We start from the raw sequence: 27,086 nt of genomic DNA, 5'->3' as shown, positions 1-27,086 counted from the left end.
GTCTTCAACATTAAAAAGTGAGGTGAAGCGCGTGACAAATAACTGGTGCACATGAAAGTCTAAAAGCTGTACATTCAGAATACTGTCAGATATACTGTCAAAATTATGGCTCAAATTCTCATGCAGGATCGATTCCTAGGGCTGTCTTGCAGGCTTTTCTTTTTCTCTCCTCTTTCTTTCTAAAATATGAGGTCAAATTTGTAAAGTTTCCTTGTGACAGAAGAGCATAAAGGGAGTAAGCTCTGCACCCCTCAAGTAAACAACAACGTGAATGCCATGCAGAGGTAATTAAACTTTAAATGATTCTCATAATTCAAGTGGAAGTTGCTTCATAAAGACGTAGATATGGATTATTGTACATGTCACTACAACACAACTACTACAGCTTTATAAACTCTCCAAATACTATTGCAAGAATTGTAAAGCCTAATCTACAAAAATGAAAACTCTTTTCCCACTAGCAAAACAAACAAGTAGAAACTCAAAGAAAGATGGCAAGGAATGGACTTGGTGTTAGCATAAACAGGTCATTCACACAGCACACACAGTGCCTTAGTATCAAACAAAAACTGTTAGCCAAAAATAGCATCATTTGTGAACGTACTGGGAGTAACTGGGGGAGGGGGAGTCTTGAGGATGGTACTCTGAAAGTCTGTCACAATATTTGTTTCTGTTTCTTAATTGGTAATATGCGTGTCCTGCTTGATACAAGTCTGTTCAAATAAAGTAAGCGAACATGGTTCGTAATGAAACAATAAGACTGGTTATTTTGCTGTCATCATCCAGCGTAGCAGTACACTGCTCTAATGGCTCTAGCACATAGTCACATGCCATTTTTGACAAACATTGCCAACCAGCTGAGCTCCAACACCTTAAAGATGGGTTTCACCAAAAATGGTACAGCAAAGTGGAGATAAACACCTTGGAGGTGATTGACATAGCTCATATGTCATACAGATTATATGCAAAAACGACAAGGGATATGGGACCTGCGTCAACCATTTCTTACCTTTGTAAATGTCTTCAAACATTTGTCTAATGTCTGCCATCTGTGTAAAGATGGTCTGTGATGCTTCTACTACCACGTAAAAACACAGATGGTATGGTATCATTTTCAGTCGTACTGCCAGAAAACAAACACAACAGTATTGTGTGTTACTTGTTTCACAGTGTTCACATTCCCCTTTGTTGCCACATGCCTCACAATGTCATACACAGTGCAAATGGCATCAGTTATTGTCTGCTACATACTTTGTATTTATTTTCAAAGTGGTCTTACAATACAGTACTGAAAAATAAAAAAGGGCTACCTAAAGATCTTATCGCCCAGAAGCTGAAAAAAATTTAGCAGATAAGACCATTTGCTGTTTATGGAATGGAAGGACACTACAAATGTATTTCTTTTGATGACAAAATGCAAAATGACTGCATCCAGTATCAACGGTAGAACAATATTATTAATGATAGAGAAGATGAAATCTGCTTTAATTTTGGATGATTACAAAAAAACAAGGTTGTTGTGGACCACAGCTAGCTACTAGTACAGTGGTAATTACCCCTGAGGGGTAAAAACTAAACAATTTGATTCTGTTTCAGTCATGAAACTAAATTATTTTCAAGAGATTGTTACTATTATAACAGTTTTGTTAGACTCTAATACTGATTATATAGGTTATCAATAATTACTTTTCTCAATTAGTAGCATTAATGCGGTGGCGGTTACAGATTCCTGACATAGTCCAGCCATTACACACGTCATGCTTTCCCATATATCACTGATGATAAAAGTGAGGCATATGCATAACAAATGCTAAATATCCCAAGAAAATGTCTTGTCCAAGTTGTAGATAGTAACTGCAGTAGTCCAGTAATTGCCTCATTACTCACTTCGAGACATATAAAATGAACTGATCAACAGCAGGACACAACAGCAACTACATAAGGACTACTACAGTGCTGTAGACAGTGTTGTTGTTATTGTTATTATTATTATTATTATTATTAGAGTGGTTTGACACAAAGCATTAGCAGCCTGAAGTTGTCCAATTTCTGCCAGTTCAGAAGTAAGGAGTACAGCAATGATGTGATTTACAGACAGTAAGTATAGTGCACACGTTTGAACATCTTTGATTTGAAATGGGTTCGCAGTGTGCTGGTAAAGCAAGTGCTGCAGTGGAGAGGAGTAATGCAGGGCATGTTTTGTAACAAGTGTCTACCCTCACTGTCAACAGTAAGCTTCCTTTTCTGAGAAGGAGTTGTGGTTAGCACTTGCAATGCACTACAAATTTCTTCATATATATATATATATATATATATATATATATATATATATATATATCACACACACACACACACACACACACACACACACACACACACACACACAGACAGACAGACAGAGAGAGAGAGTAAATATCATTCATATTTACTCATTTTAAAAATAAAAGTGTTCCTAGAAAAGTCCTTCATTCTACAGTTTAGTTAGGTGTTAAAGTTGGCGATAATGTGACAGGAAGTGGGGGAGGGGGCGCTGCAGTATGCAGTGCTAGCTAATGTATGATGGCATGCAGGGGTAATGATCTAAGAAAGGTTGGTAACCACTGCGGTAATAGGTTAATACCGATTGAGAGGAAGTAAATAGTCAGGGAAGAAACCTATTCTCACATCTTCATGACAATGACTGTGAATCTGTGTTTTATAATAAAAGACAAGGCCTATTAGCAAACATGTTGGTGAATTCTGTAGTCACCTGCACAGTACCGCACCTACACCACCACTACAACAAAGCGTGTCAATATGTTCACTCACTCAAGTAGTGTGCCGTTTGGCTGCTCTGGGCCTCTATCAGAGACCCCCCCCCCACGTTTTGTATGTTCTCTAAATTACATTGTATTTATGCTGTCATGCTGTTGCTTAATATATAGTTGGTTTCTTACATCTGTGTCATTTACTGTGTTCAGAGTTAGAACACAACTGGCGACAGTTAGAACTTTCATGTGCTCAAGTTCAGTTATCGCTTTTTCATGTAACTTATCCATGGATGCAATACTTCTATCATTTCTCCACCAGCAGAAACTTGCCACAATTGCTTGGAAAAAATCTGTGGCCACATTGACTGTTGAAGTTCCACCATCTCAGGTACAATGACTGCCGAAAATTGGGAGGCTTAAGAAATGTAGTGCCGACAGCATTTTATTGCATTTAGGGTGATGGACAAAGAAATTTGTAAGGAATTGTTTTTATCGTGGATTGTTCCTTGTATTTATGAATTATTATGTCAATTAGTCCCTTTCCAGGAACCAAACCAGCCTCACCTTTTTTGATGAAATGTATAGTTATCTTCATATCATCGCAAGTGAACCCATGTCATTGCTGCTCATGTGAAATTTTACCAGTGCCGCAAGCAGCCACATCAGTCTTATCAGGCTAGGGCAGTGAATCTAAAGAGTTTTTAGAGCTGTAAATTCCACTTTATTACTAAAAACCCTCAAAGAATCCTAAGCAGACTCCATGGTTGCAGATGCAAGCATCCACCTAGTACCTGATCAGGAAGTTAGTCAGCGAGCCCTTCAATGTAAGGATAAATCCTTTGAATACGTTTTAAAGATTGCTCAGTCCTTTGAAGCTTCCTGTGCTGCAGGCCACCAAATTGAAACATGGGCAATGTCACCGTTATTGATAGTGAACCACATTGGTGCACAGCAACAAGCTCGCCGAGCAAGAGGAAGCCAATGCCATTCTAACTACAAAATCTAGCCACAACAGACAAAATGACTGACAACTACAAGGATAGCTTGCAACACTTCCATCACACCCCTCCTGTTTCACACAACATGGGAGACCTATATGGCCCAGGCAGTTGGCACCGTGCCACAAGAAAGACCACATTCCATCAGTTTGTTGCTGTCAGGCTTCCTCAGAACATATGGACTTTGATAATCACTCTATTTCATCACTACCTGCAGATCAGAATAAGCTCTTAATTGCAGCGTCTGTGCTGCACAAAGCATTATCGCTGCAAGCAGGTACTGGAGCAGCTGATTTGCTCCTCAACTCTCAAACATATGTATGGCTGGGCTCTCTCCTGTTGCCCCATCAAACGCTGTCTGGTAAGCTACAATAGACAGCATATTTCTGTTCTTGATCAATTTACTGCCACCACAGGTTACAATTCTGTTACCTGTCCTATCACATATTTGGTTATTTATGACTATCATACAGAAAATTTGTTTGGGTTAGATTCTTTCATTGCTTTTGAATTTTATACTACTGACACTGTGCATCTTGTATCAGATCAGGTTCCTTATCACAACGTAGAATCATTGTGTTCTGAATTTTCAGATTTGTTTTCTTAGAGATTAGGATGTGCAAACACCTTCACAGTGCATATCTTGCTTAAACTTCCAGCTTGGCAGAGTTTTCTGCGCACATCCCATGCCTGTGTACCTATGTGAACAAGTTAAATCTGAACTGAATTTGTTGGTGTCACTAGGCATCATTCCACCAATTTCAACAAGTTAGCGGGCTATGCTATTAATTATTGTCAAGAAATTGTCGTGTCAGCTCCAAAATTTGTGCAGACTTTAAAGTTACCATCAATGCACAGTCTTTTATTGACCCATACCTTTTGCCTCAAGTTGATGAAATAACTTGCAAAATTTGCCAAGGGCCAATTATTTTATTACCTCAGGCCTACACATGCAGGTTCTATCAGACAATGCATAGAAGCAAATGCTTATAGTAAATGCACCTTTTGGTCTTTAGCAATATTGGCATGTAATGTTTGAAGTGGCTAGTGCCGCAGCTATCTTTCAATGCTTTTTGGAGGAAATTTCAGTACATGTTCTGTGCCACAACAAGTATTTTGACAATATTGTATGAATAAGCACTACCAAGGAAGAACACTTATGTAACCTCTGTTCTCTCTTTACTATTTTGCAAACTGCAAGCCTTACAATTCTTTTAACCTTGTATTAGTATCTCAGTCATGAAAATTCAATGCAGGATGTTCAACTGGAACAGCTATTACATCTTTGCCTTTTCCAACCAATTTGCAGGAACTACAGTCATTCCTTGGTAAAATAGCATACTATCATAGGTTTATTTTGGGTGCAGCTACTCTGACTCACTCTCTGCACATGTTGCTTCATAAAAATGTTCCTTTAAGTGATCGCTGGCTTGTGAGCTTGCGTTTATGCGGCTTAAAAACAAATTACGCTCTGCACCTTGCCTTGCGACCTTCCAACCTGGTAAATGATTAGCCCTGGCCAAGGACATGTCCCAGTATGGTGTGGGGGCAGTTATGGCTCATTGTTATGCAGACAGCTCTGTGCAACCTATGACTTTTGCACCCATAACACTGAACACAGCTAAGCAGTACTACTCGCAAGTCAATCATGAAGCACTTGTGATTATTTGTGCCTTAAAAGAATTTCATATATTCTTATACGGTACAAAATTCATTTCGTCACAGATCATAAACCTTTAGTTTCCTTGTTTTGCCCTTCAGCTGCTTTACCTGATAAAGTCACTCATCACTCTCAAAACTGGACCTTATTTTTGTGGAGATATAATTACAGGTTTTATTTCCATCCTACATTGCAGCATACAAATGTGGGTGCTTTGTCTCTGTTGGTCATATGGCCGTCTATTATTTGATCAGGAAGAACTGTTTTCAACTTGACACGGAAACAAGACAGACTACTGATGGTTTTCCCATCATCAGCACCAGGATTGCATCCACAGTAGCTGCAGACCCGGTGCCAAAATAAGTGGCACACCTGATACAACATAGTTGGCCTGACCATCTGTGAGGCCGGGCATCTGCCCCTTTGTGGAACTTCTACACTTTCCGTCATCGTCTTTGTCTGGTAGACTGTGTCATCCTCTTGTTGATGGAAAGGGTAATCCCTGTGTTGTGATTCCAGCAATTCTGCATAGGAAGAGTCTCTCCCTGTTACATCAAGGTCATTGAGGAGCCTCCAGCACTAAAAAATTCGCACACTGGAACGTTCTCTGTCCTGGTATTGATTCATGGCAGATTGCCAGGTAATGGCACACCACAAGGGTTCAAATCAAAAGGTGGCACCATGCACTGTTTTCTCCCCTTGGCCAGCACCCATGCTTCCTTGGGAAAGAATTCATATCTACGAGTAGTTTGCTGGTCCTTTTTTAGACACACTTTGGTTATTGTTTGTTGATGCCTTTTCCAAGTTCCCTTAAGTTGTTTGTTGTCCTTCTGCCACCAGCAAACATGATGAATGTGCAGCAAATTTTTTTTCTATTGATGGCCTACCTTGTACAGTGGTTTGCGACAATGGTTCTCAACTTTTGGCTCAATCCTTTACAGATGTCTGCTTACACAATGGCATCCACCACACCACGGCACCTCCCTTTCATGTGCAATCCAATGGCAAGGCAGAACTTCATGCACAAAATTTCATAACACAAACACATCACAGAATTTCTGGTGGAGGAAGCCCTTATGTTCTTTCACCATTCTTACGTAACAACTCGGATCAGGGATGGGAGTCTGGAAAACTCTTGCATGGCCAGTGGCCATGGATGCTGCTCCATCTCCTACTGCCGGACGGTGTCCAGCAGTGGCACCAATGTCATTGCAGTTTGTGCCCAAAACTCCAGTCTGGAGTCAACTGTTCGGGCAATACCTGCAATGGAGTCTAAGCTCATCCATAGCCAGCGCCAGTGCTGTATGTTCGTGGTGCATACCATCAAGTGCCTTATGGTGCAGTACTAAAATCAGACGTGGCCTTTGGTGGACACATTTACTCCCTGTAGACCATTGTGCTGGCACTTCTGCTGTCATGGCAATTCACTGTGGGTAGCATGCCACCCGGACTGCGCCCACCAGATCTCCCAATGCTGTCTCCGGCTTCTACACTGAAGCAAATGCTGTCTACACTGATGCCGCTGCCTGCCATGCACCTGCCAGATAGTGCAGCTCCCCAACTCATGGCACCAACAGAAGAGTCTGATGTCAATGTGACCCTTGCTTATGGGTGTGCTGGGGTTGTCTGCCTGCTCTTCAGGAGAGAGCGGAATGCACGTATGCTCGCACCACTTCCGTCTCTACTCGCTGGTTTGCAAGTACCGAGAACTATTTGTGTCGAGGCCAACTTCTTCACACAGTATCTACGTTTCAACCAAAAGCAAACCACAGAGGAACTGGAATGTGGCTGCTCTTCCCCTAATGAAGGAGAAGTGTAGTAACCCACACATTACTACATCTCCACCTCCATTACCACAGCACGTGTCAATATTATGTGCTCATTTGAATAGCATGCCATTCGGCTGCTTTGGGCCCACCACGTGCTACCGACCTTGGTCCAGTGCCTCTTATCAACTGCAGCCAATATAAATTGGCTCCTGGTGGGCAAATCCTTATATAGCCATGTACTGGTTCCACCAACAGTCTTGTTTATGTTCTCTACACTTTATGTACTTGTGCTGTCATGTCATGTCTTAATAAATAGTTGGTTCCTTACGAGCATGGCTTTTATTGTGTTCAGAGTTGAAACAAATTTGTCACTGTATTGGCAGAGGTTTGGTGAGCAAATGAGGCCTGGTTGAATAACTTTCAGTCGGAATAGTGTTGAACAACTTTCAGTCAGAATAGTTCATCTGTAAACAGATTAATAGGAAAACTTTTCCTAAATTGATTCCAGCTGCAGAAATGTCAAAATGTCCTCCAAGGACAAATGAGGTTTGTGCAGAATGAAGCAAGACAAAACCTGGGAAAGCAGCAAGAAAAGATACCAGATACTATTGTGAACAATGTGAAATAGGACTTTATTTTCCAAAATTCTTTGAAATTTTTCACACTAATGCAAATGAAACTAAGTAATTTTTAATAAAAAACTACATTTCAAATACTTTTATTTTTAGTACAAAATGGTTCTAATTCTACTTCCATTTAAGAAACAAAAGGGAAAAGAAAAAAAAATTGTTTGTTGTAAAAACAATACATTTTTATTTCCATGTAAAAAAAAATGGTCACTGATGTAAGTCTATGTTTCTTTGTAGTATGTCACAGAAGAGAGACTCCTCTTTCAACTGAATCACTTATTTGTAAAAGTGGACAACTCATGTTTGATAAGTGATGTAGGAGGAATAAAAAGGATTCAACAACCTTGTTTAACAATTTAATGGTGAATTTCTTTCTGCTGTGTGAATTGACTCATTAGCTGGAATGTGCAAGGCTAATATTATCTAGTTTGGAAAAATATTTGTAGCTGCTAATGTGATTTTTATCACAAGGAGTTATTCCCTCATAGCAATAAATGAAGAAGCAAATGTAGTTTAAGGCACTTATTTAAATTACATGAAAAGTAAAAACTTATATTAATGAATGACAATATTTCAAGTGCAATAAATTTAATCTATATATGTCTGTCTGAAGCATAATACTACAAAGAAAAATTGCTGTACACAATTATGATATGAAGTACAGTTAAATGATACCCAAATAACTTATGGTTTCTCAACACTCTTGAACTTAAACCAATGAATATGTTTAACATTATCTTTATTAGTCTAAGTGTTCACAAAACTGTCCTAAGTTCATACAAAATAAATACAAATCATTTTATAAACAATGACTGCCTACTTGTTCACAAACTATACCAAGTTTATACAAAAAAAAGACACAAAATGTTACAAAACTGATTGGTTGTAGTCACTTTTCAGTCATCTTCATCCACTTTTATTATAAGCTACATCTTCAAATTATTGGATATAGGTTCTGCCTTTTATGCTATGTTTTCTTGTTACTCAAACATTTTTCAGCACGTCCGTGCCATCACCAGTGGGTTTTGTTTATTGGACAACTGTAAAAGTGAACATATTTTACATTGTAACTGGTCTAACAAAATGAGGCTTAAAGAGAGTAGTTGTTTGTTTTTGCTCTTACCTTGATTTTATATTATACAGTTTTGCAGGACCATCTGTATGGTGTCCTGCACTGATAGCTTGTCATTTGCAAACTAAATGATGTAAATGTGAATTTTATCAGCGAGTTAACATATCCCTTGATTTTTAAAAAAACATGATTTTGGTGTGGCAATGTTTTATGTATATATTGTTATCACTCATGTTTTTTTTTGTGACTGATCTTTTTTCTTTCTCTTTCTGAGGGCACTGCATACATCTATTAAAAGTACTGTGCATATTTTCAGTTCTGCAATCACATTTTGACTTTGCAAAAACAGTGCTCATCAAACCTCTGCCAGTACAGTGACAAATTTGTTCCAGCTCTGAACGCAATAAAAGCCACGCTTGTAAGGAACCAACTATTTCTTAAGACTTGGCATGAAAGTGTAAGTACTAACCCTGTTGCCATTAATTTGTTCCCAAGTGAGTTTGGTGTGGAATTTTAATTTTTTTACTTCTCTCTCTCTCTGTCTGTGTGTGTGTGTGTGTGTGTGTGTGTGTGTGTGTGTGTGTGTGTGTAAGCTCCTTTTCTTTTATGTTTTAAATAATGTGCTTTGCGCCTTTACACGGAGTTGTGTGTTAATTAAAAACACATTTGCCTTTTGATATTGTCTTCAGTATGTGGAAGTTTTCTTCTATTTTTAGTTTGTGATCAGGCTGATGCTGGGTTTCAGTATTTAAAGTGTGTTGTTATTGTAGTTGGATGGCAGTTATGGGCATTAGGTGGTCAGCTAATGTTCTATGGGCCTGGGGTGTCCTGAATATCTTGTTTTAAAGTCCCTGCATTATTGTCCTATGTATACTGATTGGTAAGTGTTGCATGTGAGTTCATATATTCCTGATATGTTAACTTATCTGTGGGTGCCTCCTGTGTTCTGAGTTTTTTCTGTGCTGTGTCCCAGTTTCTTCAATATACTGCCTGTTCTGTGGACAATTTTGTTATTGTAGGTGAGTATGTGCTATTTTGTTTTGTGTACATGTTGTTGCACTGCTGTGTCTTGCACCATGAGCCCCACAATTCACAATCTATCATACCACCTGATGGCACACAAACAGGCAATTATCAGATTCATGCTCCACAGATTGAACAGAACACCCATAAGGAAGCAGAGATAAACACAATAAAACAAATAGCAGAGGAAAATGGTTACAAGCCCCATATGATAGAGAAATTAAACCAACAAATTTGTTAACAGAAAAGGAATGAACGCACCATACACACACAACGAACAGCGACTGCATACAAGACACAACAGTGCAACAACAAAACACACAAACACACACACACACACACACACACACACACACACACACACATGCACACACACACACACACACACACACACACACACACACACACACACACACACACACAAAAAACAAAACAGTACATACTCACCTACAGTAACAAACCTGCCCACAGAATAGACACCACAGTGAAGAAACAGGGACTTCAAATAGGATACAGGACAGAAAACACAATACAGAAGAAACTCGGAACACAGGAGACACCCATAGAAAAGTTCAACAAATCAGGAATATATGAAGTCACACGCAACACTCGCCAATCAGTATACATAGGATAATAATGCAGGAACTTTAAAACAAGATACTCAAAACACCCCAGGGCCCTAAAAAGTAACAGCATCCACAGGATATTTGTTGACCTCCTAATAGCCGAAAACTGCCACCCAACTACAATAGTAACAGACTTGAAATACTGAAATCCAGCAACAGCCTGTACCACAAATAAAAACAGAGAAAAACTTCCACCTACAGAAGGCAATAGCAGAAGGCAAACATGTTTTATATAAATACAATAGTACCTGTAAAGGCACAAAGCACATTATTTTAAACATAAAAGACAGTTTACAGAAAAGGCAACACAAACAGCTAAAGGCACTTGCACGCACGCACACACACACACACACACACACACACACACACACACACACACACAGCAAAAAACATACAAAAGTAAACAAAATTAAAATTCTGTGCTGAACTCACTCGGGAACAAATGAATGGCGACGGTGTTAGGACACACAACAACACTGTGTACAGTTTGTTTTGCGAAGTGAAAAGGTAACTGCAGAACTGAAAATATGCAAAGTACATTTAACATGTTTGTGTGCAGTGCCCTTGGAATGAGAAAGAAGAAGGACTGGTGACAACAAAATGTTAGTAATAACAAATATACACAAAAAATGTTCTCACACAAAAATCACATTTCTAAAAAGCTCAAGGGGTAGGTTAACTTGCTGATAAAATTTACAGTTACATCGTTTGGTTTGCAGATGACAAACTATGAGTGCAGGACACCATACAGATGGTTCTGCAAAACCATGTACCATAAAATCAAGGTATGAACAAAAAAGAACATAAATGAATGCTACATCTTCAATTTATTATACAGGCTTGATTCTGTCAATCTGTAATTTACTTCAGTAGTTTCTGAGCATCATCTTACCTTTTTCTTGTTTATGGAAACTTTCTCATCACATGCATCTGTTTGCAGTAGCCGAATGTTCTTGTGGGAAAACATGTACTTACAGTACCAAAGCAAATAGGGGGCAAATGATACTTTGTCCTATTCTTTAGTGCCTCTTCCAATTGTTTCAGTTAAGCTGGTGACCTTTTTGTGTAATAGGATCCATCACATTATAAAATTTCTCTAAATACTGATTTGGAGCAAGTACTTGGTCGTACATTTGTAATATCCTCTTCATTATGCCTAAGTTATGGTCTCACAGCAGATAAGAGTGCCCTCCAATAGTGAGAAAGTGGCAGATTTTATCAGTCTGCCACTGCTTGTTAAAATCAAGAACATTATTATAATCTTACGACTGCAATTTGGGCCACCACATATTTTGCTGAAGAAGTGGAGTTCTCTTAAGGGGACAAAATGCTCACTGTAATAGTATACACAGCACTCACTTTATTACAATATTTATTACCTTGACCCTCATTATAACAATAAAATGTACCTCCACCTGTTTTTGTGTTGTGTATCTAAAAAACCCACAGCATACTAAAACATGATCAAGTTTACCTCTTTTTGTTTTCTTGTTTTTTCATCATTATTTGAAACTTCAAACCATGAGATGCTTATCTTAAAATTATACGTTAATCAGAGTTCCCAAGAAAAAACATTGATTGGTTCAGTAAGATTCCATGCTTGCCTTAAGTTTATTTCTAAAATGTTACATCTCCTATTAGAAAGAATTCCAGATTTAAATCTGCTCTCTACAAGCAGCAAGACAATGACAGTCTCCAATTTCAATTCCAGTCAATGCATCTACATGTCAAGGCACTGACAAAATCTATATTTTTAATTTTTGAGGAGTGACCTACTTTTGGTACTAAGTGATTTAAATGCAGTTAACTGAGTTAATTTCTGTGCAGTAGAACAAAAGATACATAAATAAATAAATAAATAATTAAACTCTGTCTGAACAGATGTTGGAAAGACCAGTGATAGCAACTGACAGCTGTGTCATCTTCAGCCAGAAGGTGTTATTGGATGCAGGTATGAAGGGGCGTAGGGTCAGCACACTGCTCTCCCAGCCACTATCAACTTTCGTGACTGGAGCCACTACTTCATTATCAAGTAGCTCCTCTATTGGGCTGATGGGAACCAGTGCTGACACTGCAGCAAGGCCGTTGGCATACACTAGAAACCACTACAAAAAATTCAGAAAACTGTAAAAAGGCACAATATCTACCAATTGAACTACACTCTGGTTGCCGAGTCCTCAGTGCATTATAGAGAATGTACAGCAACCTGCAAAGAAGACAGGTGGGGGGGGGGGGGGGGGGGGAGACATATCAAGGTCATCTTCTGACCACCATGAAAAATAAATAAAAGATATGCTTGGCTCGGTGAAGGACAAACTACACCTGCAGATATCTGGTATACATAGCACCCCTTGTGATTGTGGCCGCCAATACACTGGACAAACATAGTGCCGCATCTGACATTGCTGCATGGAACACATTAGGTGTGTACCTGGGACATAAGGAAAAAACAGCCGTGGCACAACACAGCCTCAATGAACAGGGGACATATGTTCACGTCTGAATAAACAAAAAAGTTTTGCCAAGCTAGTGGCTTTTGGGTTAGCATCTTCAAAAAGTCAATCGCGATAAGGCTACATGACAATTTCGACACCAGAGAGAAGGCCTATCAGCTTAAGTTCAGCATGGAACCCTGTCACTAGCAGCTATATATTCAGAATGCACTCAGTAGTTGATGCCTCATGAAAATGGGCATAACTAAATGCAATAAGAGTTAAATGGAGGTCCATGCCACTCACCACAGGTCGCTGAGCCCTATGCCTGTGGGAAAGGGGCAGAGAGAGACAGCTGCACTCAGGTCTGTGTGTGTGTGTGTGTGTGTGTGTGTGTGTGTGTGTGTGTGTGTGTGAGAGAGAGAGAGAGAGAGAGAGAGAGAGAGAGATATCAGAGCTCGAGAAGTTTTCATCAGCAGTATATTCCAAGAAAGCTTTACTTTCATATATGGCTATTTTGCACTTGTAACAAACATGTGGAAAAGATCTAATGCCTGACAGATAATGCTCCCCTGGGCATTCACTAAAAGCTGGCCACAATGCTGATAGGGGAATGTTGAAAACAATGACAGTCCCTTCTATACAGCTACAGACGAGTAACACAAAAACTGGAATCACGATACAACATTCTTAGCAGAGAAAAGATCCAAGCACTTTTACTGGGGAGGGGATGTTAATCTCAAATGGTCTACATGGTAGTCTTTGAACAAGCTAACAAAGGGAAGGCCTCTGGCATGGCCAACCAATTCAGCTCATATTCAGTGGGTGTAATACCTAAAATGAAACACTGTAAGATATTTTGGCTTAACACTCAACTGCGTTTTTGAGAAAAAAAAAAAAACTGCCCCTAAATTTCATGACATGCAATTGACTCAAAATTGGGAAACATTCCACGTGGGAAAAATATATCTAAAAACAAAGATGATGAGACTTACCAAACAAAAGTGCTGGCAGGTCGATAGACACACAAACAAACACAAACATACACACAAAATTCAAGCTTTTGCAACAAACGGTTGCTTCATCAGGAAAGAGGGAAGGAGAGGGAAAGACGAAAGGATGTGGTTTTTAAGGGAGAGGGTAAGGAGTCATTTCAATCCCGGGAGCGGAAAGACTTACCTTAGGGGGAAAAAAGGACAGGTATACACTTGCACACACACGCATATCCATCCGCACATACACAGACACAAGCAGACATTTGTAAAGGCAAAGAGTTTGGGCAGAGATGTCAGTCGAGGCGGAAGTAAAGAGGCAAAGATGTTGTTGAAAGACAGGTAAGGTATGAGCAGCGGCAACTTGAAATTAGCGGAGGTTGAGGCCTGGCGGATAACGAGAAGAGAGGATATACTGAAGGGCAAGTTCCCATCTCCGGAGTTCTGACAGGTTGGTGTTAGTGGGAAGTATCCAGATAACCCGGACGGTGTAACACTGTGCCAAGATGTGCTGGCCGTGCACCAAGGCATGTTTAGCCACAGGGTGATCCTCATTACCAACAAACACTGTCTGCCTGTGTCTATTCATGCGAATGGACAGTTTGTTGCTGGTCATTCCCACATAGAAAGCTTCACAGTGTCGGCAGGTCAGTTGGTAAATCACGTGGGTGCTTTCACACGTGGCTCTGCCTTTTATCGTGTACACCTTCCGGGTTACAGGACTGGAGTAGGTGGTGGTGGGAGGGTGCATGGGACAGGTTTTACACTGGGGGCGGTTACAAGGGTAGGAGCCAGAGGGTAGGGAAGGTGGTTTGGGGATTTCATAGGGATGAACTAAGAGGTTACGAAGGTTAGGTAGACGGCGGAAAGACACTCTTGGTGGAGTGGGGAGGATTTCATGAAGGATGGATCTCATTTCAGGGCAGGATTTGAGGAAACAGAAGAACCCCAAAAGTGCCCCACTTGTGACAGGATACTTTCCGGGACTGGATCAGACTCTGAATGTGGCTCTCCAGGATCACCCGGTGGCTAAACATGCCTTGGTGCACGGCCAGCACATCTTGGCACAGTGTTACACCGTCCGGGTTATCTGAATACTTCCCACTAACACCAACCTGTCAGAACTCCGGAGATGGGAACTTGCCCTTCAGTATATCCTCTCTTCTCGTTATCCGCCAGGCCTCAACCTCCGCTAATTTCAAGTTGCCGCCGCTCATACCTTACCTGTCTTTCAACAACATCTTTGCCTCTTTACTTCTGCCTCGACTGACATTTCTGCCCAAACTCTTTGCCTTTACAAATGTCTGCTTGTGTCTGTGTATGTGCGGATGGATATGCGTGCGTGTGCAAGTGTATACCTGTCCTTTTTTCCCCCTAAGGTAAGTCTTTCCGCTCCCGGGATTGAAATGACTCCTTACCCTCTCCCTTAAAAACCACATCCTTTTGTCTTTCCCTCTCCTTCCCTCTTTCCTGATGAAGCAACCGTTTGTTGCAAAAGCTTGAATTTTGTTTGTATGTTTGTGTTTGTTTGTGTGTCTATCGACCTGCCAGCACTTTTGTTTGGTAAGTCTCATCATCTTTGTTTTTAGATACATTTTTTCCCACGTGGAATGTTTCCCTCTATTTTTATATATATATATATATATATATGAAAATTAAGCACTGTTCATCAACACATATTGGGTTGACAAATGCTTATTTTCCAACAAATTGAGGAAATAAGTGTTTACAACTGCTGCATAAGTGCCCATTAAGTAAGTACTGGTCAATGAAAGTGCTGCTCGTGTTGCAACTGAGGGATGTGGCTGGGGAGTAGAGAACCCGTGTTTTATTCCAAAATGCATTTTGGAGTTCTTTTTACCAATTGTATTTTTTTCATATCAAATTTGGCAGGAATAGAGGGTTAATAAGAAAGCAAAAATAATAATCAATAATAACGAGGTAGGCAAATTTCTTGAACAACTTTCAATTAGCAAAAACCTACAATTTTAATCCTGGTCGCCTTCCAATGGCTCTTTCACTCACTCTGTTAAATGTCCTCACTTTCCTTCAAAGAACTACTTCAATGGCACTTGTCATTCTTCACAGAATTACATTGTTCCTTCTGAAGAGTCAGCACAAAAAAGGCTTGGTTTTCGTTTAAAATACAAGGCGAGTTAAAAAAGACTTTACAAATTTGGAATGATTTAGAAATTTATTGAGATAACTTATAAAATTGGTAGCTGTAACATTTTGTAGCAGATAACTTCAAGTTTCACATAAAGGCGTCAAGTGTCATTTGGTTTGATGTGACTACCATTTATGATGTGGCAAACACCCCACTGGTAATCAATTTCTTCCCATACTCGCAGCTAAACAAGCGTAACTTGTGCAAAGGTAGTGTAGATTCGATTTTTCAGGTCAGCTAAATTGTTTGGTAATGGAGGAATATACAACATCACTTGTGCCAGTAACAGTTCTGAAGAAGAATACCTTCCAAGCCCTAAAAGAAGTATGGCTATTTTGCACTTTGTCTTTAATAAAACTCCAGAGAAAGAAATCCTGTGGTGTCAAGTCTGGGAAGAGAAGTGGCCATGTGATTGGCCCTTCGCAGTCAGTCCGGCAAACTGGCAAGCAATGATCAAGAAAACCTTGAACTTTGATGAGGAAATGAGGTGGTGCACTGTCTTGCTGGTAGTAAACCATCCCATCTCAGTCACCTTCATCTATCTGTGGAATTAAAAAGTTGTCATGAAACCAAAACACATACTGATCAAACTCTGCATCAGTGAAAGAAGCCATTTTAACTGTGCACAACTCTGGTGCTTCTGGTGGCAGAATGGGCTACTGATGCACCATGTGAATCAAACTTGAAGCTGTTTGCTACAAAATGACACATCTACTGATTCTGTAAGTTATCTCAATAAATTTTTCTCTCTTTCTAAAGTTGTAAAGTCTTTTTGACTCAACCTGTATTTCTATTTTGGGAGTTAATTTTAATGTAATTCACGCATATTAGAACATTGCCTGATAAACTAGTGCTGACAGCTGATCATGAGTTATGTTATGAATCACCAATGCATCCATACAACTGGGCAATTGCCATTGAGCTTCCGGAAGCGCAATGTAATTTTGAAGCTACGGAATAACATTCTGTCCAGTGTCTGGCTGTAAACAGGCATTGTGTGGTTGGCGGTATGTGGTCCATCATCATGAATTCACAGCACTATTACTCGGAATTGTTTTCATACAAAGAGGCTTAAAATTTTAATTCTTTAGTAATCAAAGTCATTTGAGGAATTTATTTGCCTACCTTGTTATTATGGGTTATTGATTTACTTACCCCTTTAACCCTGCTATTCCTAACAAATGTGATATGTAAAAAAATACAAATAAAAAACTGCAAACTGTCTCTGGGAATCGAACCCACATTCTCCACTTCCTGGCCAACAGCTATGGTCCCTATGACAGTGGTGCTTTTGTTCAGCACCATTTGCCTTATGAACACACAAATGCCAGTCGTAACAGTTTCTTTCCTCAAATTCCAGGAAAATGTGTTTTTCAGACACTAAATATGATGATGAAAAATGCTCACTTTTCAATTTCTTATTGATCCCATCAACTTTGAGAGTCTATTCCGAGTCATGAAATTTAGGGGCGATTTTCTCAAAAGTGGGAAGGTGCTGAGCCAAAATATCTTAAGAGTCTTTCATTTTAGGTTATACACAAGTAATCTGCTGAATAAGACCCAAATTGGTTGGCAGTGTCCGAGACCTCCCCTCTGTAAGTGAACTATTCCAAGCAAGAGATTGCATTGCCTATGCTGATGACTGATACTGGTTGATAACAAAGAAGGCTGGGTCTAGGTTGGAAGCAAAAGGTTGGGATGTTACCCTGCTTCATTAATGGTGTTACATACGGTCCTGAAAGTGAAACTGTTGTGCACAAGGAACTTGACTATAGAAATTAAAAAATGATGCCACTAACAAGGGAATGGTCCAATAAGACATGCCGAAACCTACCCTGAATTTTTTTACACAGGAAAAAGACACCAAAAGAAATGCACTTCAAAATTTTAGCTGTTAGGAGGCACTGCAAGACTAGCGGTGGTAGAAATGTACACCCCTACTGCCGCTGTAGTAACTGCACACGCGCAACTACACACACACACACACACACACACACACACACACACACACACACACACACACACACACACACACACACAGAGAGAGAGAGAGAGAGAGAGAGAGAGAGAGAGAGAGAGCCGAGCTCGGCAGTACATTTGTACAAACAGGAAACATGACACAACCTGATCGTAATTTGTAAAGGACATTTCAGGTTGCTGTTCATTGATAGTTTCTCTGACACTACAATACACAGTTACTATTCTCTCAAATTAGCCACTCAAGTAACATCTATTAGAAATTATCTGTTTTTTTTTTTTTTTTTTTTTTTTTTTTTTTTTTTTTTTTGCAGTATTGATAAGGACTGACAACACAGATAAAGCTGAATTAATATTTATTGTGCTTTCGTAAGGCATGCCTGCTAATAGTACCTTTTTGTTATTCCAGTTTCACAGTAATGTGAAATCCAGTTAATATTCTTAATTTAGGAATGATGAAATATGAAGAACACAGTTTCCATCCAAAATCACCTACTTCTACTGAGGATGTACAACGTGCCATTTGTTAGTTGATTTCCTTTTCCTTGAGATTCATTAGAAGGATATCAACATTTTGTTTGAAATTTTGGATATATTAGAAGAAATAGGAAATATCTGTGATGATTCGATGAATTGTGGTTCGGACAACATTACTTGTGCCAGTAACAGTTCTGAAGAAGAATACCTTCCAAGCCCAAAAAGAAGTATTGCAACAGCTTTCAGCAACAAAGAAATGGCAATGAAATATTGGTTAAATGAAGGAGGGAAAAAATGCATCTGAATGAAAAATTGTTCGAAAAATTTAGAATGCTCATCAGAGGCTATGTGCCATTATCAACAGAGATCTATGAGACTGGGCTCTCTGAATTGCATCTGACATGAACACTGCTAATTTACAGGCTTCATCGACATGGCTATGCAGGTTCAAGAAATCATACAAAATAGGAAGTCGCAAAATTACCAAGTTTACATCACATATATGTGTAGAGCAGCTGCCATATTGGGAAAGTCATAGCTGACGTAAAGACGAAACTTGCTGTTATCCCCGCAATTGCTACTTATAATACTGATCAGTCAGGTTTTGTGGAAGAACTGCATGCACACCACACTTTATCATTTCGGGGTGAAAAAAAGACAGAGTCGGTTGCCCAATGAATGAATGCAATGACACATTCATACATGATAATGCCAGTGATAAGTATGAGTGGTTTACTGTTTCTGCAGCTGTATATCTGTCTTCAAGAACTGCAAGGCAAATTAGGACCAAAAATAAAAATATGGACTGTTCGGTTGCAAAAATATTGTAATTGATGTATCAAAATCTGGAAAAATGGGAAAGAATAATTTTCAACATTTCGTTCAAAACTTATTCCTACCAGCTGCAGAAACTCATTCATTGCTTTTGTTGGATTCATGGTCCGGACACATTGATGCCTCAGTTTTTCTGGATGCTCATGATGAAAAATCTGTAGATGTAATGTAGATCCTGCCTGGAGCTACCAATGCGATTCTACCTCTCGATAAAGAATTTTTTCGACAGTGGAAAGCATTTTTCTGGAAATTATCAGACAACATAATTTTTGATACCTCTCTCTCATTTCAGATTTATCAGCGGAACAGTATTCTTAAGCTCCAGTCATTTGTGCATTACCAGTTTTCTTCACCACGATTTACAAATTTGATCAAGTATGTCTGATATGCAGTGCAATATGCATAACAATGGCCGGGACCATTTCTGACTCCATCCCACTTATGCCTAAATAAAACTAGTGCCTACTGCGAAGTGCTTGACTGCATCAATTTTGTCTTTGTCCAATGTGCTTGATACAAGAAAAATGTTTGTTTTTGTCATTCAATAGGCACTTCACATTTTTGTAACACCTATAGGGGGAACAGACAAAGAACTGGTAGTCAAATGTACAACATTCAAACATTATTATAAGGAATGGTCTACAGGAACTGTTATAAACTGTAGTACTGCAAGACACATTTCATTTCAACAAATTACAAGCCACTGATGGAAGTCGTTTGTGACATCAAACACTGCCATGATTTTATGTTCTCTGCTAGCCACTTTTATCAGAATTACATGTGTAAGAATTGAACCGTCGAAATGAAGTTATTCATAAAAATGTTTTTATAGTTTAAGCCAGGTTTTCACCAGAGCAAACAAGCTAACAAGCATGAGCATACAAGAATTCTGTCTGATGTTCCCGGTAGGCCTCTTGCAGGTCTTTCTGCTGGACACCACTGCAGCTACTTATGCGTCCCTAACCTTCCCGAGTTACCTAATCCGAAAATGGAGACCTGCATTTTAACGTGGCATCTGAACCACATGTCTTTTGTGGCCACTCAAAAATCTGTGAGAAGCAAATGCTCAGTTAAAAATCATAGTGAAAAAGTTGTGGGCTGAATGGGATTTGATCCTGTGCTCTCTGGATTGTGAAGCATGCACTGTGCCACGAGACAATTTTTGTAGTTTTTTTTTTTTTTTTAAAAAAAAAAGAGAGAAAGAAGAAGAAGAAGAAGAAGAAGAAGGAGAGAGAGAGAGAGAGGGAAAGAATATGACCATCAGACCTTATACACATAGTGGAAATGCTAGCTGTGTCCCCTCTTGAGATGATGCTCGACATCAGTAATTAGTGATCTGTTTATAAATTTCCCCTCAATGGTAATGGGAAGCCACGGAAAAATGGCATCCGACATACAAGGAAAATTTTGGACCAGTGATAAGAAGAGATGGAGGTGCAATTCTGTGTAAAGTGCATGATCTCCACGCATGTCACACTTCCACACAAATTGACACACTTAAATTCTTCCTTCCCTGCACCATTTGGCATACTCTGTCAAGAAAAGTGCCCTTGCCATGCAAAATAATCCTCACTGAATAGCAAAGTTTCACATTGTGGCTCTAACAAGATAGAGTTGTAGTTCCAAAAACTAAAAACTAATAACATAGTGTTCATAGGAAATATTCGCTAACTCGTGTTCTCTTCTGTTCCCTCTAATATAAACGATTCGACCCATATACAAGTGAATGGCAGTGAATTTTTGGCAAATTCTCATTCACAAATGTTCGTTTCCATTCGCTCCTTGTAAACCAGGCTTTAGGTGTGACTTCCAACTTTCCCGGCAGATGTGTTTGCAAATAGTCTTCATGGATTTGCTGCCACATCACTTTGTGCAAATGCCACAATATTTCCTCGGAGTAACTGTCTGACATCTTCAGGTGGTTCAACCTTCCTGGTGGCTAGGTATGACTAACGGTATCTGCATGTCAATGCCCCATTTCTAGATAAAGCATGTGAAGAATGCGCAGGCGCAGAAATCACACATGCACAATGATCTGCAGATAGATGGTGCCATATTCAAACTCCCTCTGCCAAAAATCGCAGAGCAGCTCTCCTGCGTGTGAATTGAACGCTGTGTTTGCCAACAGTGCAGCCAGACGTTACTCACCAATGGCCGTACTAGACCAATGGTATGACAAGTCTGTTATCGAAAAATCTTGATTTTCGTGTCGTGATTTTATAGCACCCATTGCAGGGTTCCAGGCTGTGCTCAGTTGAAATCCGCATCCTTGTTGATGAAATTATCAGCTGTATGGATATCTATTGCTTCCTTAATGATGAAATCCCAGAAAGATGATGTTGGGGATAAAACTTCCATCTTTTCATAAATCATCCGATGTCCTGTATTCAGACAGTGGTCCACAATTACCGACTTTTCTGTTTCTGTATGAAGCTGATGTTCATCACAGCATTCTTGTACTGTGCGGCATTTCTGACCTACGAGGTGTGACAATAAAGTAAGAAGACTGATGTGAAAAAAAATGTTGCTTACCGTTTTAGTCAAGTTTAGTGTTATCTCCTTCAAAGTAGTTCCCTTCTGATTTCACACACTTTTTCCAGCACTTCTGCTACTGATGGTAACACCTCCATCTTCGGTAATATCCTCCAAGACCCTCATCACAGCTTTTGGGACATCTTGTGATGTTTGAAAATGGTGTCCCTTGACCACCGTTTTGCCTCTTGGAAATAGAAAAAAGTCGCATGGAGCGATATCTGGTGAATAAGGTGGCTGTGGTGGTACTGAAATTTGTTTTGAGGTTAAAAATTGCTGTACTGACAAAGCAGTATGGGACCGCGCAGTATCGTGATGCAGAATCCAGTTATCAGCAATGTTGGCACGGACACGAAGAACTCTTTCACGAAGTCTTTCTAAAATTTCTTTGTAGTAATATTGGTTAACTGTTTGTCCAGGAGGCGCCCACTCTTTATGAACAATTCCCTTGGAATCAAAGAAGCACACAATCATGCATTTCACTTTTGACTTTGACATGCAACCTTTCTTTGGTCTGGGTGATTCCTTTGAGCACCATTGTGAACTTTGGTTTTTTATCGCTGGATCATATTGAAAAAAAACCAACTTTGATCACCAGTGATAACACGGCTCAACAATTCTGGATTGATTTCCATTTACTCTAACAGATTAGCTGTCACATTTTTCTGTGTTTCTCGCTGTTGTGGTGTGAGATTTTTGGGGACCATATTTGCACAAATCTTTCTCATTCCATTATCTTCAGTTATTATTAGACAAACCATTTCTTGATTGATGTTCAGTTCTTCTGCAATCATTTTCACGGATAATCTTCGATCAGATCGTATGAGTTCACGCACCCTGGCCAAGCTGACATCCATCCGTGAGGTTGATGGTCGTCTACTGCGGTCTTCATTTTCAACATTCATTCTGCCTTCACTAAACATTTTATGCCAACGAAAAACTTGAGCTCTTGATATAACCCCATCTTCAAAAGCCTTCTAAAGCTTACCGTAAGTTGTCGTCGCGTTTTCACCCAATTTAAAGCAAAAAGAAATGACATACCATTGCGCAATATTATGCGGTTCCATTTCCATGATGAGAGACACAAACACACATTAACTTAATACAGCACAGCACACGACTGAGCAGTTGCATCGATGTCCGCTTGGACTAGAAGCACCTTACAGACCAAAAAGATATTGTGCTGACACAAGCCTGCAGGGTTGCCACATCTTGCACAGAAAATCGGTCTCATTACTTTATTGTAGCATCTCGTTTATACGCTGCCTTACATTGTACACACCACATTTCCTCAGGCCAAGGTCACCCTTAACTGAACCCAACAGGTTTCTCAGTTTTGCAGATGGTTGAAAAACACATTTAATTCCTTATCTTCCGAGGACTCTTCTGATTCTTGACAAGATGGCACCAAAATACAGCAAAAAGGCCAAAGTGGTGGGAAATTGTCGAAGTCACACAACGTGATCTGGCAGCAAACCCGTGAAGACTATTTACAGGCTTTAGGTGCTTAAAATTGGTGTCTGTGAGCTCCAGATAATTCTGCTACATAGCATCGCATGAGTGATTCGCTGAATTGCACACTGGATGGGCAGGGCTGTACAAACTGTTGTTATATGCTGCTCTTAGTGTGGCAAAAATCTGTAATTTCAATCTTTTTTACAAAGTACTTGCAGTGCCTCTTAACAGCAGTGCATTTCTTTAGTTGTCATCTTCCCATGTAAAAAATTTCAGGGTAGATTTTGACATGTCTTATTGTGCCATTTCCTTGTAAGATGTGCAGTATCAAGGAGGTTCTTGGAGCCATATATGAACAGAAAGCACAATTTTCATAAATGCAGTGGAAGCATCTACTTGCAACCTCTTTGGCTCGCGTACAATATTGCAACTACTCAGAATGAGTTACTTCTACCTCTAGACACAACCAGCTTTGACCATGGGGCTATACTTGTCCCCACAGCAGCTTATGTTCCGAGTGTGTGAGAATACAGGATAAGACTAGTCCTATTTAAATTGCAGGGGAGAGATTTATGGGATGAGATTTCAGAAACATCACTGAACACAAAAAGTTGAATTATGGAACAGAAGAGCATACAATACTGTACAGGGTAAAGCACTACAATAAAATTTAAACAAAGTAGTTGGGAAGGCACTCAAGACAATGTTGGAGATTTACCATTATAGAAATCAGAAGAGAAGGATGGAATTTCCACATATTTTTAATTATGTACATAAATATGCAAAAAATAGTCCCCTCAATGCAAGATGATGATGGTCCTCATAGTGAAACAATGTAAAATGGTACGAATGTTAGTAAGTGTACAATCAAAACAGAACAATGTTTATATTTGCGAAAATGTAGAAAGTTATGAAATTTGGATTCTTTGAGACAGTCAGAATCAACGAGATGCCAGAAACGCTGTACTAGTGCCAGGGATACAAACCAGATATTTATATATTTTGACCAAATGGTTGATAATAGCAATGCAGATATGAGGTTTAACATATGAAACAGAGATGCACAAGTTTCTTCATTTATGATTATTATGTAGCTACGTTTGGTTTTATGTAAATTGAAAGGAAAGACATGCAGAGGTCGCTAATAATAATAATAATAATAATAACAAATTTATTAATTGTTTGCTACAATAATTATTATTATTTTTAGAAATGTTTTTATCCTTTATACCTCAAAATATAAGCAACCGAAGTAATTGAGTTGGCATATTTCACTAGTCACCACACATCCATACCATAGTTTCTAATCTACATAATCACAGAGCCTTTTTTTTTTTTTTTTCCAAGGTCTGGACACTTTGCTTTTTGGCTGCAAAATTCCAAAAACTGCCGTTCACTTCTTGAAGCTGTCTTTTGTTTTTTCTCCAGTTGTGAATACAAACTTCACTCACACAGTACTTCCTTTCCACTGCACCAATTTTCTATGTTTTTCAATAATTTAAAGTTTTTCTTTAGTTGTGTACGAACGATAACGAGAACTTGTACTCATAATTAACAAGTTAACATGTGGTTAATACTTCACTTCTAACATGCTACTGAAGCATAACAGACTGAGGTTGCAACAACGCTACAGTATAATGGAATCTATTGTTGGAGGTGGAGCAGTACCAACCTTATTACTGTTAAACCATGCACCATAGTTATCATCCTTAAATTTGGGGAAAACCATGTGCAGATTATTTGCATATCTACAGTAACAGCAAAACTAGCAGCACCTGAAGATTATGCCTGGGTCAGTCATTGAAATATTCTGTGAAAATGGAAACAACAATTCGGCAGGGGCCTCCTAGATTGACGCAGGTGCCACCCACAGTGGACACCAGCACCTGCCGCCCTCCTGTCAGCATCACTATTAATCAATCATGCCACAAAAACCTGAGATTCAAATCTTCTTTCCATTCCAATACCATTGCAATGTGTCTATTTTGAGTTTCTTTTTTAATTTGTTATTTCTTTCAAGTATATCTTTGAGCTACCTATCAAAACAGCTCAATATTAATAAAATGCTACAATTTATACCTTGGCCTCAGTACAAGTGGATCTATCTCTCTCATCCCAAGGTTTGAGTGGTATCTTTATCAGGTAGGGCTGACAGAAGAGATAGAGAAGATCCAATGAAGAGTAGTATATTTCTTCATGGGATTGTTTAGTCAGTGTGAGAGTGTTACCGAGATGTTTAACAAACTCAATTGGCAGATGTTACAAGAGAGGTGCTGTACATCACAGAGAGGTTGACTATTGAAATTTCAAAACAGTACTTTCTGGGAAGCATCCGGCAACATATTACTTCCTCCCACATACTATGATGAGAAAATTCAAGAAATTAGAATCAATACAGAGGTTTACTGACTCCCTGAAGAAGGAACCACTTGCTTCAGAAATGGGGGTAGTACGTCACCTTTTACCTTTACATATACAGGGTGTTACAAAAAGGTACGGCCAAACTTTCAGGAAACATTCCTCACACACAAAGAAAGAAAATATGTTATGTGGACATGTGTCTGGAAACACTTACTTTCCATGTTAGAGTGCATTTTATTACTTCTCTTCAAATCACATTAATCATGGATTGGAAACGCACAGCAACAGAACATACCAGAGTGACTTCAAACACTTTGTTACAGGAAATGTTATCTACATTTGGTACCGGGGTTGCGTAGACAAGAGCTTTCAAATGCCTCCATAAATGGAAGTCAAGAGGGTTGAGGTCAGGAGAGTGTGGAGGCCATGGAATTTGTCCGCCCCTACCAATTCATCAGTCACCGAATCTGTTGTTGAGAAGCGTACGAACACTTCGACTGAAATGTGCAGGAGCTCCATTGTGCATGAACCACATGTTGTGTCGTACTTGTAAAGGGACATGTTCTAGCAGCACAGGTAGAGTATCCTGTATGAAATCATGATAACGTGCTCCATTGAGCGTAGGTGGAAGAACATGGGGCCCAATCAAGACATCACCAACAATGCCTGCCCAAACGTTCACAGAAAATCTGTGTTGATGACTTGATTGTACAATTGCGTGCGGATTCTCGTCAGCCCACACATGTTGATTGTGAAAATTTACAATTTGATCACGTTGGAATGAAGCCTCATCTGTAAAGAGAACATTTGCACTGAAATGAGTATTGACACATTGTTGGATGAACCATTCGCAGAAGTGTACCCGTGGAGGCCAATCAGCTGCTGATAGTGCCTGCACACACTGTACCGGGTACGGAAACAACTGGTTCTCCCATAGCACTCTCCATACAGTGACATGGTCAACGTTACCTTGTACAGCAGCAACTTCTCTAACGCTGACATTAGGGTTATCGTCAACTGCACGAAGAATTGCCTCGTCCATTGCAGGTGTCCTCGTCGTTCTAGGTCTTCCCCAATCACGAGTCATAGGCTGGAATTTTCCGTGCTCCCTAAGACACCGATCAACTGCTTCGAACGTCTTCCTGTCGGGACACCTTCATTATGGAAATCTGTCTTGATACAAACATACCGCACCACGGCTATTGCCCCGTGCTAATCCATACATCAAATGGGCATCTGCCAACTCCGCACTTGTAAACATTGCACTGACTGCAAAACCACATTCGTGATGAACACTAACCTGTTGATGCTACGTACTGATGTGCTTGATGT

At 39.6% G+C, this 27,086-nt stretch overlaps 1 protein-coding gene across 1 annotated transcript in view; it reads right to left on the bottom strand.

The window, feature by feature from the left end:
• LOC126468584 (transcription factor IIIB 90 kDa subunit) overlaps nucleotides 1-27,086 on the bottom strand; it is a 371,910-nt gene that overhangs the window by 328,773 nt on the left and 16,051 nt on the right. The window lies entirely within an intron of this gene.

Source organism: Schistocerca serialis, chromosome 1 (assembly GCF_023864345.2).
Source record: "Schistocerca serialis cubense isolate TAMUIC-IGC-003099 chromosome 1, iqSchSeri2.2, whole genome shotgun sequence".
NCBI classification, from domain to species: Eukaryota; Metazoa; Arthropoda; class Insecta; order Orthoptera; family Acrididae; genus Schistocerca; species Schistocerca serialis.
The sequence above is the reverse complement of the archived record's forward strand: the minus strand, read 5'-3'. Positions and strand labels throughout refer to the sequence as shown.